Source organism: Myotis brandtii, unplaced genomic scaffold (assembly GCF_000412655.1).
Source record: "Myotis brandtii unplaced genomic scaffold, ASM41265v1 scaffold1282, whole genome shotgun sequence".
In the NCBI taxonomy this organism is placed as follows: Eukaryota; Metazoa; Chordata; class Mammalia; order Chiroptera; family Vespertilionidae; genus Myotis; species Myotis brandtii.
The window spans coordinates 833,885-854,788 of record NW_005354519.1 but is presented as its reverse complement, the minus strand read 5'-3'; the positions used below and the strand labels follow the sequence as shown (position 1 = coordinate 854,788).

Sequence of the window (20,904 nt, the reverse complement as noted above, 5' to 3'; positions counted from 1 at the left end):
TGGGGGTCACCACAACATGAGGAACTGTATTAAAGGGTCGTGGCATTAGGAAGGTTGAGAACCACTGATCTAGAGACACGTTTGTCCCGCTAGAGACAGAGAGATTTAAATTCACTTGTACAACTCTTGTCGTAGGATTTGTGTCTCCCATGAGGACAGGAATACTAATAATGATTAGCGCAGTGCCTAACCCTCCTTCCGACGCCAGGCTAGACAAGATGATCTGTGTTGTGTGTAGAGTGCGTATCTAGCCCCAACAGGAGACATATTCCTCCCCATTTTACAGATGGAGAAACCCAGGCTCAGTGAGGTTTAAGGGCTTGCCTGATATTTGAAAATCAATTCTATCTGAAGTCTGGCTGATTCTACCCTTTCCCAAAGTATGTGAGGTAGTAAAAAATAAAACACTTGTGATAATATCTGTGAAAAATGTGAAACTGATCAGAAAATTAGGGAGGATTTTAGAACAGAATGAGGGTGATTGAGTTTATGATATAAAATAATATAGTTAAATCTTTATGTATTCAGGCCACACTTGGAGAACTCAGCCTCCTCTTATGAATCAGGTTAAATATACTCTCCTCTCCATGCATGTAATTTGCTTTTGTTGCAGGAAATTCAGAAAGTAGAGAGGGAGATAAAGATTACCAGCAATACCACCATCCAGATAACCATGGTTAACAGTCTGGTATGTAACTTTCCATTGCCATTTAAAAAAAAAAAAAAGCAAAACTGGGATCATTATCTACATCCTGTTTTGTGACCTGCTTTAGAAGAGAGTATCATGACCATCTTCGCCTGTCATCTGTTTTGCCTGTAGCATTGATTGTAAGGCTGCGAGGCACATTATCAGAAGGTTGTATCAAACTTATTTTGCCCATTGCTTTTGTAACACACCTAAGTCGTTTCCATTTTTTCTTTTTAGTATCAAATATAATGTGGCAAAAATATCCTTTGCTGCCCTGGCTAGGTGACCCAGTTGGTTGGAGCGTTGTCCTGTCCACTAAAAAGGTTGAGGGTTCAATTCCCAGTCAGGGCACATACCTAGGTTGTGGGTTTGATCCCCAATCAGGGTGCCCTGCAGGAGGCAACCAATGAATGCTTCTCTCTCACATCAATGTTTCTCTCTCTCTTTCTCTCTCTCTAAAATCAGTGAAAAGCATATCTTCTGGTGAGGATTTTTTTTTAAAGTCCTTTGCTCCTGTGTTTTATCCTTCTTCCCATCCCCCATTAATCTTGGATGAGTTTAAAAATCCTAGAAGTGCAATTGGTGGCCCAAGAGCACACCACGTTTAAGTCTTCTGGCATATTTTGTAAATTGTCCTCTAGGAATTTCACACAGCATGCATGAGTATACAAAGTTGGAAGCAATATTATTAACTACGTGCCATTGTAAAGACTTGACATTAATTTATTTAACTACCATTGGTCAAATAAATTATTTTCAACTTTGACTAGTCTAAAGAAACCTTTAAGAAACATCCTTATAAAATCTACATTTAGTTGTTGTTTCAATATTTTCAAAGCTATTTCTCTATAAGTGGAATGACGAAGTCGAAGAAGATGCACATTTTTAAGGATCTTCATCTGTGATGCTAAACTGGTTTCCACAAAAGTAATCCTGATTTACACTCTCACAGTGATGAAGGCCCATCTCCCTGGTCCTTCGTCAATGGCTTTTATCAAGTTTTAAAGAAATCTGTCAATCTGCTAAATGAAAGGTGATAAACAACATAGCTTTAATTTCATTTGCTATTAATATTTATTATGTATTTATCAACCAGTTGTGTTACTCATGATCATTTGGTTGTCCATGTCATCTGCTCATTTTTACATTGAAGTGTTTATCATTATCTTAATGACATATAGGACCTCTCTATAGAATTTATGTATTTAATTTATACATTGGTATGTCATCTATATTGTAAATATTTTTATCAATTTATCTTTTGCTTTTTAATGTTTATGGTATTTATTGCACACAAAGGTTATCATTGCTATCTAGCCAATTTATTCATCTCTGTTACAATCTTTGTCTTTGATGTTCACACTTAGAAATTTCTTCCCCACCCCAAGTTTATAGAAATATTAAACTAGTTTAAGTTTTCTTACTGTTAATTATGAATATCTTATCTATATAAAAGCACACAGACTAGTGTAATAACACTAATATCAAACAGATACTAATGTTTTGTCACACTTAGCTTTATCTATTTTTTCTTCCTCTCTTGTTATGTCACAGATATCGCTAAAGCTTGAGCATTATTTCCCCTTCTCTCTGTCTCCAAAACTAATCTTGAAGTTAGTGGGTGTTATTACCATGTACGATTTTGTGCATTTGTGACATATGTATAAGCAACCACAAATGACATATACTGTTGTTTTGTAAATTTTGCAAAAATGACTTCATAAAGCAAGTTTTTGCAATTTGCTTTTCTTTTTTACTTAAAATTGTGTTTTTCAGATTTGTTCACTTTGCTACATAGATCCCTACTTCTTCTAGTTTTTGTTTGATCTTATTCCACTAAGTAAATATGCCTCATTTTATTTAGCCATTTATTCATCTTCAGTTTTGTGTACGACAACTTATTTTTTAATAAAACTCAAAACTTTGTATGAGAATATGTGCTCATTATAAAAAAATAATTTAAATACAGGAAGTTATAAAGAAGAAACATTTTCATAATCCCAATACTCAGAGGGAATCTTTGTTAATATTTTGGTTTATTTCTTCTTAGTCTTTTTTTGAAGGGTGGGGAGACACAAACATTAAAAAAATTTTACAAAGCTGAAATCAGTATGGAGTATGGTTTAATCTTTAAAATGGATTAAAATCCTGACTTTATAATTTATAAACTACATCACATTTGTTAATTTCCTCAATCTCTTGAAGTCTCATTTTCCCAGTCAGTAACATACTAATAACTGCCTCACAAGGTTGTTGAGAGAATTAGAAAGAATAAGTAAAGTCCTTGGCATGGTCCCTGGCACAAATAGCTTCTAAATGCATATTATTAGCTATTACTACCGTACATACACTTTTGTGTTCTTCTTATCATTTAATACTACATCATAGGCCTTTTGATATCATTCAAACTTATAAAAACACATTACAATTTTTATACTAACACACAGAGCTTTATCTAATATTTCTGTATAAATTGCTGCCTACATTTATGCTTTCTCCCCTTTGTTTAGGCTCTCAGAAGGAAAATTGCTTTGGCCCAATACCATGGAACTGTTTCAGGATCCATGATCCTAACTGTCAAGTTGCTTTCTGGAAAGGCTATGGCAGCGTGGCCGCCAGCAGCTGTATACAAGCCCTGATAGCAGCGTAGCCCTCAGGCCCCCAGGCTGGGCCAGACAGTCTCGTCCTCCCTGTGGTGAGGAGCTCCGTCTCTCCCCCAGGGATACCTTTGAGCACAGACCTGGGCCAGGCTGGGAGCAGAGGGGCAGGGCGCGGGAGGAGGTGAGGACAAAGAAAAGGGACAGGAAAAGAAGCTGGGCTTTCTTTCAAAATGCCACGTTAAACCATCGGATGGTTTAGGCAGGGCCGACTTACCTTTAAAAGATCACTGAGGCTGCATGTAGAGAAGATTGTGGGGTGTGAGCCCAGAAGCAGAGTCACTGGGCTGGAGACCACTGCCGGAGGCGGCGTGAGAGAGTGTGTCAGTGGAAATGGGGACAGTGGGTGGAAATGGTGAGGTGTCAGTGACAAGGGGATGATGACCTTCAACTGTGAGGGGCTGTCTGTGCAGGAGTAAGAGGTGCCCCTCAGTCCTAAAGAATGTAACCTGGCCGGTGTGGCTCAGTGATTGAGCATCGACCTATGAATCAGGAGGTCATGGTTCAATTCCCAGGCAGGGCACATGTCTGGGATTCCAGGTGAGGACACATGCTCAGGTTGAAGGCTTGATCCCCAGTAGGGGGCATGCAGGAGGCAGCCGATCAATAATTCTCTTTCATCATTGATGTGTCTATCTGTCTCTCCTCTCCCTCTCCCTCTCCCTCTCCCTTCTTCTCTGAAATCAATAAAAATCTAAATATTTTAAAAAGAGTGTAACCTTATGCTGCACCCCACCCTTGCTGTGGGACGTCTGCGTTCAGAACTAGAACCCAGTGTCCTGCAGGGATTGGTTAGGTCAGGTTTTAAAAATTGAGTGTGCTGGATAAACATAAAGGGAAGTGCGGGTTTGGTCTGAAGCCCGAACTGGAAAGTGCATGCCTCGCTTAGAATAAAGGGCTCCCAATGCCTGTGTGAGGCCAAAGGCTGCTCCGTGGGGGTCGGGGGGCTGCCAGCTCCCCAGAACCAGGAGAACTGGATCCTACAGTTCTCAGCCAGGCTGTGGACCCTGACCATTCCCTCACCCTCTCCCAGCCTCGGTTTCCCCTTCTGTAAAGTGAGAGCTGAGAGGCCGGCATCCGTGGCACTCACTGACAACCAGCCACTCGAGGACGCCCTGCTCCCACATCCTTTTGTTTGTTTGTATGCTTTTTGTTTTTTTGTTTATTCTCACCCAAGAATATTTTTTCCACTGATTTTTAGAGAGAGTGGAAAGGAAGGAGGGAGGGGAAGAGAGAGAGAGGAGAGGGGGGAGAGAGAGAGAGAGAGAGAGAGAGAGAGAGAGAGAGAGAGAGAAACATTGATGTGAGAGAGACACATTGATTGGTTGCCTCCTGCAGATGCCCCAACTGGGCTGGGGATTGAACTTGCAGCCGAGGTATATGACCTTGACTGGGAGTCAAACCTGAGACCCTTGGGTGTGCAGAGCCGATGCTCTAACCACTGGGAAATACCAACCAGGGACCACATCTTTTTAATGACTTCTCCTGGAGCTGCCCTCTTATCCGTGGGCACAGGGCCGGGCTGCCCTGGGTGCTGCTGTGGGGAAACGTACTCACTTCTCTGGCTCTCCAGAACCACTGTCAGGTCTGAGAGGGGCCTTGGGGAGTAGGACCCACCATGTAACGGGATCCACCAGGAGCTCTGACCGCAGCACAGGCAGGTGCAGGCTCTCACAGCAGCTGGCTCTGGCGGGGAAGGAGGGAGGTCTGCAGGGGCTGGATTACTACCTCCTGCCCCCACAGGTTCCTTTGAAAATTTTAAAACTTTCCTTGAATGTACGCCTGTGTTGGGTTAACAACTTGCTTAATAAGTGCTTTATTGTTGGGTTGGGTTTATTTTGCTGTTAACTATCAGTGATTTATTTGTTCTAAGTCCACGCAGGGAGAAGTCATTCTTGTTGCTCGTATTAAGAGTATTACTTCTGTTTAATAAGAGAACAGTCTAGTTTTACATTGGGAGCTAGTTTATATGGTTGGAATTAAGATAATTATATGGTTGAGCTTAAATGCTCTCTTAATTGGTGGCTGCTTTTTTTCACCCCCACACTCCCAGGAAGGGCAGAAAGCAGGAGAGGCACCGAGGACAAGGCATAAGCTGCAGCAGCAGCAGCTCTCAGAAGCCTAGACGCACCTGAAAGGTCTGGTTGTGCTTGGAGGCTGGAGGTCCATGATACCCACGTGGGACAAGAGCCAGAGAAAGGGGCTGGTGGAACTCAGGGGCCCAGCTGACATCACCACTGATATTGCCACTCGGATTCCTAGTAAACAGCCCAGACTTCCAAAGGCCAGAGCAAGTCCCCAGTCTGCTCCCAAGCCTGCGGGTCTCAAAGATTTCCCCATCTCTACAAATGGCGACTCCCTCTTCTGGTTGCTCACGCTTTTTCTCCTGCATCTCACAAATAAACCATCACTAACGCTGCCAGCTCTACCTTCTACATACATCCAGAGCAGGGCCACTTTCCCTGCCTCCACTGCTGCCATCCCAGTCAAAGCCGGGATTCTTGCAGTGGCTTTCTCACTGGTCTTTCTGCTCCTGTATCTGCCCTCCCACCAGCCTGCTTCTAGCAAGGCAGCCAATTGTGATCCTGAAACGTCTCCACCCAGACTCTGCCAATGGTCCTCTCCCACTCAGTGAAACTTCTCTGGTCAGACCAGAACCCGCCATTGGTCCTATCCCACTCACTGAAAAATCTGAAGTCCTCTATGACATCTCCTCAAGAAAGTGAACAGAATTGCCATAGGATCCAGCAATCTCACTTGTGGGTATAGAGCCCAAAGAATTGAAGGCAGAGACTGGAGTAGATATTTGTATACTAACATCCATAGCAGCTTTATTCACAATACCCAAAAGGTGGAAACAACCCAAGTGTCTATCGATGGGTGATTAGATAAACAAAATGTGGCAGATCCATACAATACAGCAGCATGTAGCCTTACAAAGGGAAGGATACTCTGACACACGCTATAACATGGGTGACCCTTGAAGGCATTATGCTAAGTGAAAGCATTTGGACATAAAAGAACAAATACTGTATGATTCCATTCATATGAGGCATCTAGAACAGTAAAATTCATAGACACAGAAAGTAGAATGATGGTGGCCAGGGGCTGGAAGGGGGAGACTAGGGAGTTAGTGTTTAATGGTGTGTTTACTTACTTGGGTTGCCATAATAAAGTACCACAGCCTGAGTAGTTTAAACAACAAAAATTAATTTTCTCACAGTTCTGGAGGCTAGAAGTTTGAGATTAAGGTGTTGGAAGGGTTTGTGTCTTCTGAGGCCATTCTCTTTGGCTTATAGATGGCCATCTTTGTCCAGTGTCTTTTGTCTGTGTCTGTCGGCGCCTTAACCGCCTCTTCTTAGAGGCACATGATCAGATTAAATTATAAGATAATGATCTCATTTGAACTTGATTACTTCTTGAAGGATTCTGTCACATTCTGAAGTTTTAGGGGTTAGGACTTTGACACAGTTCAGCCCATAACATATGGGTACAGAGTTTCAGTTGGGAAAGTTAAACAAGTTTTAGAAAAAAATGGTTGCACAGCAATGTGAACGTACTTAATGCACTGAACTGTATGCTTCAAATGGTGAATTTTATGTCATGTACTAGAGGCCCAGTGCATGAATTCATGCACAGGTGGGGTCCCTCGGCCTGGCCGGAGATTGGGGCTGATCAGGGCCATCTCACCAGTCCCAATCAGGGCCAATCGGGGCAGCGGGTGGGGGGAAGGAACCGTGGGAGGCTGTGGGAAGTTGGCTGTGGGAGCACACTAACCACCAGGGGGCAGCTCCTGCATGGAGCGTCTGCCCCCTGGTGGTCAGTGCTCATCATAGCGACCAGTCGACTGGTCATAATGGTCACTTAGGCTTTTGTATATATAGATATTTTACCACACACACGCGCACGCGTGCACACATACACACACACACACACACTCCAAAGTCCTTAGAATTGATCCACACTTTTCTCTCCTCTCTTCTCCTACCACTCTCCCCCCTTACCCACTCTGCCCCCAGCACATCGGCTTCCTTACTGGGCCTTAAACAAGCAAACACACTCACCTCAGGACATTTGTATTTGCTCTTCCTTTGCCTAGAACATTCTTCCTCAGCTATTGTCAGCTCCTTTACCTCCTTCAGGCCTCCGCTCAAATGTCACTTGGTTAGCAGAGGGACGCTTCCTGACCTTTCAAAATCACACAGACCCGGCCATCCCAGGCACTTCACTCTGATTTATTTTACTCCATAGTCCTGGCCCTCACCTGACACTCCAGGTTTACTGACTTGCTTAGCATCTGTCTTCTCCCTCTACTAGGTGAGCCCCTAGGTGAGGACAGGCCTTGTTTTGTCCATGATGTAACTCCAGTGCCCGTAGTAAAAGTACACAGATATTTTTGAATGAAAGGATGGATGGCTCCTCTTCTAATATGGCATCCATTCTAATTAATATCTATAGTGACAACTGACATGTCATCAAATTTGCTCCTTGCAACAGCCCTGTGAGGGTTGGGAGGGGAGGGTACTAAGCATCAGGGTTAGTAAATGACGTGTCAGGATGAAAACCCACCCTCATTTTAATCCATCTCCCTTTCCCCTCGTGGCCCAAACTATTGTTACCACTTTTCCCAGGTTCCCTGGATGGCAGGAAGAGTAGGAATTGTAAGTCACGATGAATACATTTAAATCAATGCTCTGCCTCTCTGTATCTGGGAGCCACTGTGAGGAGCTCATCTTATGTGTAGCACTTTCTAAAAGTTATAAACCAGGTGCTAATGGTTCTGCTTCATCAAACCCCACACTTTCACTTTCACTAGGTTCCCCTCCACAATGTCTGCTTGGGCATGGCTGCAGGGCAGTTCCCAGGACACCTACTGTGCATGCCTGAAGGCCCAGTATCATGGGGTGCTGTTCCCTGCTGCTTCTACAGAACAGGCACAATTTCCAGATCCCTGTTCAAGCCCTGGGAAGGCTTCCAAGGAGGTGTTTAGCTTCATGAGATTACAGAGGGTTTATATAAAATCTGCAAGTCTGAGAAATCTAGACCACCTCCATCTTTATCCCCACTTCCTTCCTTCTTTCTCTCCCTCCCTCCCTTCTTTTTTCCTTCCCTTCCTTCCTTTCTTCTCCCTCCCTCCCTTCCTTCCTTCCTTCCTTCCTTCCTTCCTTCCTTCCTTCCTTCCTTTCCTCCCCCCTTACATAGTTGAGTTTGCTAAATATTTATTTTCTTCTCTCCCACATCCATGGAGTTTTCTTGGGAAAATGCGAGAATATAGAGAGTGTACAAGACCTCCTAGATTCTCCTTCTTTCAGTAGACATCAACAAGTGTTTCCTGTGTATATCAGAAAGAAGGTCCCTTGGGAAGTGACAACAATAGAGCAGCAGCCGCTCTTTGCTGTACCACACACAGGGGAGGTCTCTTTGCTCTGTGGTCTGAGGTCGTCCACAGAGGTGTCTGCCAAAATTCTTTTTCTTCTTTCTTTTTATTAGGACCATCAGTAAGAAATACACTGTACACCACCAGATAGAACATTCCTAGGTGCACATATGCACACCCACACCATGAAACAATGGTTCACAAAACATTTCTTCTTTCTTTCTTTCTTTCTTTCTTTCTTTCTTTCTTTTTCTTTCTTTCTTTCTTTCTTTCTTTCTTTCTTTCTTTCTTTTCTTTCTTTTTTTTTTGTCAATCCTCACCCAAAGATATTTTTCCATTGATTTTTAGGGAGAGTAGAAGAGAGAGGGAAAGACAGAGAGAAACATTGATGTCAGAGAAACACATCGATTAATTGCCTCCTGCACAAGCCCTTGACCAGGGCCCGGGCTGGGGAGGAGCCTGCGACCAAGGTATGTGCCCTTGACCAGAATCAAACCCGGGACCCTTTGGTCTGCAGGCTGATGCTCTATCCACTGAGCCAAACCGACTAGGGCCACAAAACATTTCTTACCCTACCTCAAGCAACGAGTGCACTTACATATCTTCTATGTCTTTTTAAAATTTACATTGTGTTAAAATACACTGAACATAAAATTTAGCATCTTAATTTTTTAAGTGTTCAATTCAGTAATGTTAAGTATCTTCACACTGTTGTGCAACCAATCTCCGGAACTTTGTCAGCTTGCAGTATTGAAACTCCCTGCCCATTAAAGAAAAACTCGTTTTCCACTCCGCCACTCCCTGGCAACCACCATGCTACTTTCTGTCTCTATGAATTTGACTATTATAGATACTTCATATTAGGTGGAAACATTCAGAATTTGTCCCTCTGTGTCTGGCTTATTTCATTTAACATAATGTCCTCAGGTTCATCCATGTGTGGTATGTGTTCGAACTTCCTTCCTCTTTTAAGGCTGAATAATATCCCATTGTAAGTGTGTGTAATAATTTGATTATCTATTATTTATTCGTTCAACCATGGCTAGTATTAATAACGCTGCTATGAAAATGGGTATACAAATAACTCTCTGAGACTCTGCTTTGAATTCTTTTGGATATTTATTACAGATTTTATCAGGTTAAGTATAATAAAATACCACAGCCACTGTGACCTATAAAAAATTCCAAATATTTCCCTCACAAAAGACAGGCCAATGAGTTAAACACTCTCCAAGGCACAGACTTCTCCAAGTTACGCTAAGCTGAAATCCAGCTGGGCCGGGCAGTGGGCTGCTCAGGCTGCCCACATTCTTGCTCATAAAGAGCCCTGTTATACAATAAGGGATTCCTGGTCTGCCAGCTTACCACGTTTAAATAACCTGGAACTTGATAAATGCCCCCAACCTGTTCTGAGCACATCTACCCTTTCTGGCTGCCCAGAGGGCACTTGAGCATCTTGTAATGTCTGAAGGGCATCATTGGATTACTCATGGTGCAATGTTGGGTGAGTCACTTTACCTCATTGCCTCTGTCCCCTCATCTATAAGGTGTGGGCTTTGGATGGATGGTCTCCATGTGGCCCCCAGCCCTCCCTTGATGCCACTGCAGATTTATGGGGGCACAGAGGAACAGCAGGGTCTCAGTGGGAACCTGGGCTCGCCGAGCTGCAGAGAATGAGGCTGGGACACGGATATGGGTCTTGGAGTTGGTCCTGTCCCTGCATTCTCATTACCCAAAGGGGCCCAAGGCAGTGACACAGAGATCCTATTAGGAGCGACGCTCTGGTTTCTCTTCTCCTCTTGACTCCCTCTCTGCCTTCTTCATGGTCCATGCATCACCAGTCTTCATTTCTGCCACCCTCAGCCTCGTTCCCCTGCCTTTGCCATCTTCACCTCCCAACCCAGTGGCACGCACTTTAAAATGGGAGGTCCTGGTTCCTGAGCCGACCACACAGTATCATCAGCAGCCTCAGCCAGGCCCAGCACTCTGCACTCTGGGACTCAAGTACGTTCTGCTGGGGTTGGATGCTGGAGGCTAATCCAGGCAGGGGCCATGGAGGTGAGGGATCAGGTAAATTGTGATAAACCATGGAAATAAAAATTCTATCTGGAGCCAAAAAGTTTTTTGAGAGAACCTTGCTTCAGCCTTTCTTGAATAAATAATTTTTTAGAAAGACAATCATGTTATGTTGCCCCCAAAACCTTGAAAATGAATAATCTGGACTTATCTATAAGATGAGGCAAAGGCACAAAAACCAAATGAAAGGACATCTCTGAATGATTTTCTATTGAACAAGATGATATATATGCTGTACTTAAAAGGGTACCTTCTCACACAGTAAGCACCCAGTAAGTGTCAGTTATTATTAGTATAGCATGGCATAGTCATACATTATAGCAATAACCCCAAACCATCAAGAAACAAGTGCTGGCCCACAGTATTTCTTACCACCCCAGCCATGGGATATTGGGCCTTTTGTTTAAAGTCTGCCTTCTGAATTAGACTCCTTGTGAAAGCCTCAAGGGAAGGAACTACTTGTTTTTTTTCAGGGCCCATCTCAGCATTTGAAACATCAGCGTTGCAGTAAATCTTTCTCTTTTGAATGAATGAAAAAACGAATCAATCAATCAATTGGGGAAAACCTAAACATAAATAAATGCCTACTTATTCACCTCCCCTCATTAACCCACTGTCATAACGAGTAAACAGATTAATTTACTAAGACAACAGTAGACAGATGTCATTTATACCAAAGCTGGTATTATTCTATATCCTGATTATTGATTGTTAGTCAAAACTTTGGGCCCAACAAGACACATTGACCTAATGCTTAATCTATTACATCTAAGAAGCCTAAGATGAAATTAAAATTTAGTCTTTTGTTGCAGGTTTATTTCCCATTTTTCAGAAAGCCTTTCCCCTTTAAGGGCTGCCAGTGTTCATTAGTAATGAGGGGTTAATTTGGCAGAGATTTTCAGAGGAAACAAGGAGACATGAAATTGAATTATGCCCCATCTTCTTTGCCTCCAGGTATGCAGGCTGGAGTTTTAAAAGATGCAGGAAAGGATTACTAAGATAGAAGGGAATCAAACACATTTAGATAGCCAAAGTCACTCAGTGGAGCTAAGTAGTTTGTTGTTAATAAAAACATATGTTTGAAAAGGCCCAATGGTGTTTAGGAAATTGTGGGATGAAGTCTCCCACCCATTGGGTTTTACTCAGTGGAGCTAAGTAGTTTGTTGTTAATAAAAACAATATGTTTGAAGAGGCCCAGTGGTGTTTAGGAAATTGTGGGCTGAAGTCTCCCACCCATTGGGTTTGGTCTCTTGAATTTCAATCTTACTTTGTCTCCTTAAGCCTTGAGTGATAACATTTCAGTTTGATAAACACAGTTCACCTCCTATGGTTAATGGTTGTAGCAGGAAAGAACAGTTAACCAACCACAAATATTTCTGTGTCAGCCCGACTCCTTGGAGAGAAACGCAAGGCTTTGAAAGATGCCAAAACATTTCCTTTAGTCAAGAACCATGGGTGGCCTTAATCATGGCAGAATCTCTCTAACACATCAGCAATTACCTTTGGTTAAAGAAGTAAAAATAGAAGCAACTCTCTTAACCAAAAGGTACTTTGGCATAATGAGTATGCACACCCAGGCTTGGCAGCGAGGCAGACTTGTGTTCAAATCCAGGGCTCCTACGTGCCAGCTGTGCGCCCTTAGAGGTACTTCTGAGCCTCAGTTTCCTCATCTTTTAGTTGGGGATAATATGTTCCCCAACTCATCAGTGGGGCTCTGTATGTAGACACATATCTTTAGGATTCTTTCATTTTAATCCCAAACTCCCAAAAATGAGGGGTGGGGAGTCAGGGAGGAGAGAGATAGAGATAGATAGATAGATAGATAGATGATAGATAGATCAGCAGTTGTTTTTCAAAACATTTTGGGGCCACAGCCTGCTTTGAGAATCTGCTGAGATGCAGACACTCTCCCCAGAAAATACACTTATGCACATACATGTCGAATTTTGTGCAGTTTCAGGACCCCTTCCTGCCCGCAACGATTCACGGACCTCTGATTAAGAGCTTTGGTTGAAACTATGGGACAAATGAGGCCAAACCCTTGGGTTTTGTTTCCTTATGAGTCATTTCATTTCACGGAGAGGAAAGTCTGTTCTCCGGCCAAAGACCACATCAGTAATCCTGGCCAGTGAATATAGCTGCTGACACAAGGGAACTAGATGAGAGGAGATGAAAACTCAGGCACTGTCACCCTGCAATTCCAAGTCCACCCCCTGCACCCCCAAACAAGCATTCCGTCTCCCTATGTCATTGTCATTCCCTGAAGGGATTAGGAAAGAATAGTCTTCAGTTGCACCGTGATGTTCAGAACACCTCTGCCGGCTACATGGCATTTTGTTTTTAATCATAGTCCTCTCTAGTGTTTAAAAAAGGGGAAGTGACTAAACGTCTAGTTGAAATGGTGAAATAGAGTTATACAATGAAATATTATTGCCGCCTCAGAAATGATCATTGTGAAGACGTGTAGCTGTGGGAAAGATGTCTATGTCGTGATGAAAAAAACAAAGGAAGAAAGAAAGAAAAAAAAAGCAGACTCCGAAGTCATCTATCTTTCAAGGTTCCAGGGATGAAAAAAAAAAATGCATCATGTGAACCAAGACAAGCAGCTCTTGGGTAAAAAATGTGAAGTTGGTGGAATTATTGATGGCTTGTATCTGTTTTCACAAGATGTTTTGGTATTATATAATTTTTACAAAGTAAGGGAAGAAATGCTATAGCTGTACAAAATCCGCCTGCTCTTCCAAGTTCTCGGCCCATCGCCTGCCTCTTGGCAGCCCAGATCTTTGCTTGCCTCGGGAGCAGCTGAGAGCAGCTTGGGCCTCGCAGACATGGTCAGAGCCCTGCATACCCAGCCCCACACAAACCCCGAATCTGCAGTGATGGCGCCTCCATTGTTCCCAGCATCCGCCGGGTTCCCAGCAGACCCTGCACAGTGCAGGCCCTCTGAGTTTCAGGTTCATCCCACCCACAAGGAGGCTGGTGCACAGAGTCAGAAGTAAATGCCTTGTCCAGAGCCTCAGACCCGGTCCTGGTGGGAACGCGTTAGAATCGCTCCAAAGCCAAAGCCTGGGGCCTGGCTGCCTTTTGCTGATGCTGGAAACAGACGCGGTAGCCCCACAGGGTCCCCTTGGGTGCTGGGAGGTTAGCTACTCTCATGACAGCCACCCAGAGAAAATTACAGAAAGCTTCCTGCAGTGTCACCCACAGGAGGGGCAGCAGCTTCATCCATCAGGAGGCCGCTTGACCTTGCTACGGGTCATGATCAGCACACCGGTCATCAGTATAGCCTCCTAAGTAATAGCAGCGCAGCTCTGACCTCAAGGCCTGGCTCACTCCCCTCAGGCCAAGCCCCTAACCGCCTCCCTCACTTGTGGGCTCTGGCACCTGCAGCTGGGTTGGGGCGAGGGGGGGTATGAACAGTAAGAGCAAGGGTCAGCCCACATCCTGCACATGTGACATTTCCTTCCCAAAGCGCTCAGCGGACGGACACAGGGCTGCTCTGGTTCCTGCAAAAACCCTCCCTCTGCAGCTCCTTGTCTGATGGCCCAAGAGCGGGCAGGACCTGGGTGACAGCCCCATCACAGACCCATTGGGGTGGGAAGGATGGCTGGACATGTCTGACTTCAGAGAGACCCACGTTTCTGTACCTGCACAAGTCTGGCTTACCACGCATGTCACAATAAGTAATGGCCAACCACTGACAGTTCCAGGGCCAGGAAGCCACAAGGCAGGAGGTGTTCAGAGGAGGACTGATGCCAAAGGGTGGACAGATGTGGGAGCAATGGAGTAATGAAAGGCGCCAGCAAGGAGGCTGAGCGTGTGGGCACAGTAATGATGCCCATTGAGAAAGGGTAAGGGAAGTTGGCATGTAGGGACCCAGCCCACGATGAGGCAGGACTTCTCTGGAGGGCTGTTTCTTCAGGCCAGATTGTGCCAGGCGCCCACTGGAGGAACAGCAACTTCCTCCTGCAGAGGTTTCCCAGATGTTGTGTGAACATGTCGTGAGCTCCTCCGTCTGGCTCTCCATTCCCACGAAGTTGCGGTGCTCATGTCTGCAAACTGGGGAGGACTTCACAGCGTATGTGCAGCGCTCACCTCGGTGCGGGCGATGAGCTTCCCTTGCCTTTTTAAAGTGCTCGAATCAGTGATCCACACACAGTGAGCGAATAATAGACCGACTAACGAAGAGGTCAGAGCACTGGTTTCGGAGTCACACAGACCTGAGTCTGAATCTGGGTGGTTCCTGAGGTCATCATAGGGCTGTTGTGGGGATCACGTGAACTGTGTGCACAAAGCACCTGGCACATTTCTTGGCACTCAAGTACTGGCAGCTACTGTGGACCCTTCAATTTCAGCTCACCTAATAATTAGGGCTTCGGGGTTTAATTCTTATAACCCTGTGATGTGCTGTTATCCTTCCTATCTAATAATAGACAAACATGACCGTACCTTCGCTACACCTCCCATTGGCTAATCAGCGAGATATGCAAATTAACCGCCAAAAAAAGATGGTGGTTAATTTGCATACATAGGCGCTAAGCGGTGGAGAGAAGACTGAAGGCGGCTCCGGCCGGAGCAGCGAAGACTGAAGGTGGCTCCGGCGGAGAGAAGGCCTGGGTCCCGGGTGCCGGAGGAAAACCGGTGCCGGCAGCCAGGGGGAGGGAAGGCCTATTGCACGAATCTTTTCGTGTGACAGGCCTCTAGTCAATAAATAAAGAAATAAGACTTGAGGGTCTAAGTAATCTGCTTGAGATAGGTAAGGCTGCCAGTATAGAGTGAGGTCAAACTATTGTTATGTAATGAAGACATTTGGTGGTTTGCCCAAGGTTACACAGCCAGAAAGTGGCAGGACTCAATCTTGAACTCAGACCCTCTGGTCACAAGGCTGAGTGTCCAACATCTATGCTATAGGACCTCTCAGGCATGGCTGCCTTGTCTTACTCCTATGCCCAAGTTCTTCCCACTTTCTTTTCTGCACAACACATTGAGAGAGAAAATTAAATTATTCTTAGTAAATATTGGACTTGGTGATTCCAAATGTTTTTGGGTTGACGAATCCTTTGGGGAATCTGATGAAAGCCATAAGCACTCTTTGCAGAAAGGTGTACATGTCCACAAAAGCTCACATTCAAGTTCAGGACTTCATAGGACCCGTGAAATTCACCAGGGGTCCACGGTCATGGAGGTCAGAACTCCTGACTTAATTCATTAAGCACAGATCATCTCATACCCTTGCAGATACTACATAAACATATACGAACATTCCCTGAACTTGAGCAACACGGAGAGTCAGGACCTTCTTAACTTTTGTGCCACTGGTGTCTTGCTTGCCTCAACCTGGTCCTAATCTAGCAGCCCAGGTATCAAGGTGTGCAGAGGCCAGCGATGACAAGGCACCCAAGAGAACCACCATGGTTTTGGAAGTAAGCATGAACCACACAGTGGCCCATGGGGAGTGGAGGTCATGTGGGGGCAGCAGTGCCCATGGCAGAGCCTCTTGTATGTCTCAGTCTCTGTGCTATGATCATCTTGCTCAATTCAGTTCTCACATCTGGGCTCAGAGCTAGATGCAACTGTTCCCATTTCACAGAGAGCTAGGTCATTTGCTCACACTCCCCCAGGTGGCAAGTGGCAGAGCCAGGTAGGTCCTAGTGTAGAACTGGCTGGCCCCAGGCCCAGCACCTTCGCCTGGCCCACATGGCCATCTCCTTCTGCAAGGGCCCCTGTTAAAATCCCCATGTGGCGATGGCACTGGAGCTCATTGGGCCTAAGAGCGATCATTAACTCTTACATGCTTTTGCTCCTTCAAGCCTTTTTCTGTCTTAATCTTCACTTGCGTTCAAGAATTTGTCCTTTGATTCTTTCACTCAAGAACCATTTCACAGGGTATCCACCCTGTGCTGGCACTATTCTGGGTGCTGGGACCCGAAGGGAGGACTTGGTCCCTGCCCTGGAGGAGCTCAGGCCCAGTGGGAAGAACTTGGGCATAAAATAAAACAAAATAACCCACCAGCAGATCTGAAAACATGTGGCCCTAAGCATGTGCAGAAGGTTCTTGGGGACACAGGGATGGATTTGGGCACTTGTGACAGAAGAGAAGACATTGGTGCTGGTCCCTAGAATGAGAAGAAGTGGGGCTTGCCTGCATGAGGAAGTGGGGAGGGGACCCCAGGCAGAGGGGCCAGCAGGAGCACCAGCTGGTACATTCTAGAAGCAACCTGTGGCTGGTATAGTCAAAGCATACAGGTTGGCAGTGTGGGGAGCAGGAGATTCGACAGGAAAGGTAGTGTAGGCCCAGTGGCAATCACCACTCTTTAGTTCTGATCTTCATCTAAGTGTGATCTTCATCTATGTGCTGTCTTCCTGTGGTTTCATAATTCTTTCTTCTTTCTCTCCTGCTTCCAAAGCATTTCTGTAATATGGTTGAGACATCACTTTTGCACAAGGGCACACCTGCTCTTCTGTGTCTGTGGGGTGTATGTGTGTGTGTGTGTGTGGGGGGGGTGTGCCAAGCTTCTCTGCCTCCCCATCACCTATCCACACACCCGAACCTCAAAAGCAAGGATGTTGGTCCCTGGTGGTCTCATCTGGCTGCTGCAGATTCTAGGGCAGCAGAGTGGGCTCCCAAGGCTAGGTTGTCACTCAAGCAGGAACTGGCCCTTGAGTTCCCACTTTAGGCCCCTAAGGCCATAGCTCCACTCAAAGGGAGTGTTTCCCGGAACAGCTCCCAGTTGCTTGGCTGGCCACAGATTCCGTAGGGATGATTGGGCCCGGAGGACAGCAAGCAGATCCCATCCAGGTATTCTGTGCAGGGTCTGGGCCCCCACTTGCCTCCATTCTTGGTCTTCCGCTTCCTAACTGGAGAGGGGTCAGGCTTGGGCAGCTGGGCAAGCACTTGGAGGCCTGAGAGCCTGACCCAGCCCAGTGAGCTCTGCTGGGCCGATAAAGGGAGGGGTACTTGACTCTAAAACCCCTGACACAGACGGAAGGCTCAAGATATGTGTGCTGATTGAGAAAAGAAATGACTGGTGAGAAATACTATCAAGAGAGGGAAATATAGAGCTTTCCTGGAATAAGGTGCGAGTTGGGAGAGAGAATGGTAGGCAAAGCTAAAGGTCTGCTATGTTCCAGAATGTTCAGAGATAATGGGGACCACTGGGCCATAGATGCCAGTTTTCCCAAGTGTGTTCAGATTTTGACCCCTTCTGAGGCAGGATAAGTATAAATTTTTTGGCTCTTTAATTTAGAACAATTTTAGGTTTACGAATAAATTACAAAGATAATATAGAGGCTACCCATATACCCTTCATTCAGCTTCCCCTAATGTTAACATTTTACCTCACCATGGTACATATGCCAGAACTAAGAAATTCACATTGGTACAATGACATTAATTAAAATATTAGACTTCAGTTAGATCTCACCTATTTTTCACTAATGACTTTTTGTGTGTGTTGTTCCGGGATTCAATCGAATCCAGGATGTGAGTTCTGGATTGAGTTGTCCTGTCTCCTTACTCTCTTCTGATGTGTGACAGTTTCCCTATCTTTCCTCATCTTTCATGACCTTGACACACTTGAAGGTCAAGTGGTCTGTAGGCTGTCCTTCCGTTTGGGTTTGTCTGATGTTTTTTCCTGACTAGACTGGGGTTATGCATTGGGGGAAAGAATAGCACAAAGGTGAAGTATTTTTTCCAAGTATCATAGCAAAAGTTACACAATATATGACTTAGCCTCAAGACATTAACCTTGATCGCCTGGCTAAGGTGGTGTCTGCCCGTATTCACCACTATAGAGTTTCTATTTCCCCCTTTCCATCTTCACTTCCAGCCCTCACTCAAGGTGAGGGGAATACAGATTCTATCAAGGACAGAGGAGTGTCTACAACATATCTATTATGCAGAATTCTCCTCTATAACTATGGAAGCATGATGATAGTGATTCTTTAGTTCCTTGGTAATGTGGATAGTTGAGAATGAAAGCAGTGGCCAATTAGAAAATGAATGGAAAATCTGTCAAAACCCCAGACTTCTAAAAAAATCTTCAGGATGTTGTTATCAACCATTCTTTCCTTTCCACAGCTGGCCAAATAGATCTCTTAGCCAAAAAGGTCATCATTAAACCTATTTCATCACCCTGCTCCCAATGGCTAAAAAAATGGAAAACCTTTTTCAAAAACAAAGCAAAAGCAACAACCAAGCATTTACCTCGAGCCATACATCATGCTAGCCTCTATCAACTCTGCCCTGGAGATGTCATTACCTCTGTTACAGAGAGGCTGAGTAACTTGCTTGGAGCCCCTCCAACTGGCACATGTGTGCCCACCCGTATCCCCAGCCCACAGCCTTGTCTGTTCTCTCTCTATGGCATATCCACGGTCTTTTCCAGTTTAAAAAGCCCAAGACGCAGAATCTACCCGGAATGAATGAGCTTTTATAAATAAAAAAAAACTCTCTAAAATTAAAACAAACCGCCCTAGCTGGTTTGGCTTAGTGGATAGAGTGCCAGTCTGCGGACTGAATCTCAGGTTCGAGGTCACGGTTCGATTCCTGGTCTGGGCACACGCCCAGGTTGCCGGCTCGGTCCCCAGTGGCAGGAGGCAGCCCATCAGTGATTCTCATCATTGATGTTTCTATCTCTCTCTCTCTGAAATCAATAAAAATATATTAAAAAATTAAATTAAATTAAAACGAACCAACAGTGGAACAGTCTATTCATTGGTGTGGCTCATCATATTAATATCTTTCTCTCCATCTATAACATCCATAGCGCCGCTCCTGCCTGCTTTCTCAACCACGGGCCTCAGAGCACTGGTTGCACAGTTTAAGGAAATGAGATGGTCTAGAAGGCAGAAGATGCAGAGTCTTACCTTGGCAATGCTCAGTGGCTTGTCACCATAGCTCTTCAAATCCCAGCATCCTTGTGGTTTAGCAGCCTTCTAACCACATCCAGCAACGGCTGATGCAATCCTAAAGGAAAAGCCCATCTCAGCGGTCTCAATCAGTTCACGCAGCTCGTGGCTTCCTGACGATGGCAAGCACCCGGCAGAGGTGGCAGGCTCTCCGGTCTGTGGTCAGAGCTGCACCAGCCGCCCCCAAGGAGCCCCGCCCCTCCCGAGCACTTTTAAAGCTTCCATGGGCTCACTGGGTCCAATGGGCGCTTCTGCCCCAGAACAGCCCAGGAGGAAGGCCCAGGAGCAGCTGGTCTTTCTCTGGCCCTGGGCCACATTGGTCACAACGCCCCTGTGCCACCAGAAAGTTTTCTCATGGGGTTTTGGTTTACCAACATGGGCAGTGTTTTTCCTACATGCGCCTAGCAGAGTTAGTAAAACTTACAGATAATTCTATCAGGTATTTTTTCTGTGTTGCAGCACTGGGATCTGCTACCTGGTGCCACCTGTGTGAGCTGGTGCCACAGTTCTCTCGGCCTTGTTGCTTTGGTTTTCCAAATAGTGCTGCTAATACTTGGCTTGTGAGATACTATGAGCATGGATGATGGAATGGGTATGAGAGAGGAGCACAGAATTGGCTCTCAATAAATGCTTCTTCCCCGTTTTGTTTTTCATAGCACGCTAGCCAGTCGCTGATTCTGCTCTCAGAGCCTCTTCAATGTGCTACTTCCCTTGGCTACAGAAACTCAGAGGAGCAGAGAATGGTAGAGGCCTCAACATCTAGAGTGTGAGGTGCCATCCTGGACTCCACCAGCCGAGGGATTGACGGGACCAAGGAGGTTGCTGAGATGATCTCAGGACACTTGCTGGTCCAGCCAGACAGGTGAGCCACTGGTCACGGCTTTTATTTTTTAAAATATAATTTAATTAAAAATTTGGAGGTCACCTGCTGTCTGATCCATGGACCAAAGGGAACCAGTGAGTGGGCTCCTCTTCTGCCTTTATGTCTGGAAACCTTGGGGATGGAATTGAGATAGACCTGCTTCTACCCCTGGCCTGGGACCACAGTCCACAGTCTCAGTGTCCTGGTGGAGTTTCTTTGCTTGGATTTCAGGACTAAGACAATACTTTGCTGTGAGCTCCTGATAGAAAAAAAGCTTTTTGACAGGTGTTCATAGCAACATAGTGTTCTTGGATTCTAAGACTCCTTCAAAGCA

At 45.3% G+C, this 20,904-nt stretch overlaps 1 protein-coding gene across 1 annotated transcript in view; it reads right to left on the bottom strand.

Annotated features, from left to right (window-relative positions):
• BLK (BLK proto-oncogene, Src family tyrosine kinase) overlaps positions 1–19,856 on the bottom strand; it is a 45,968-nt gene extending 26,112 nt beyond the window's left edge. Inside the window, exon 1 of the mRNA XM_014534305.1 lies at positions 19,667–19,856. The gene's annotated coding sequence lies outside the window, so the exon portion shown is untranslated. The remainder of the gene's footprint in view (positions 1–19,666) is intronic.
• Positions 19,857–20,904: the final 1,048 nt, after the last annotated feature.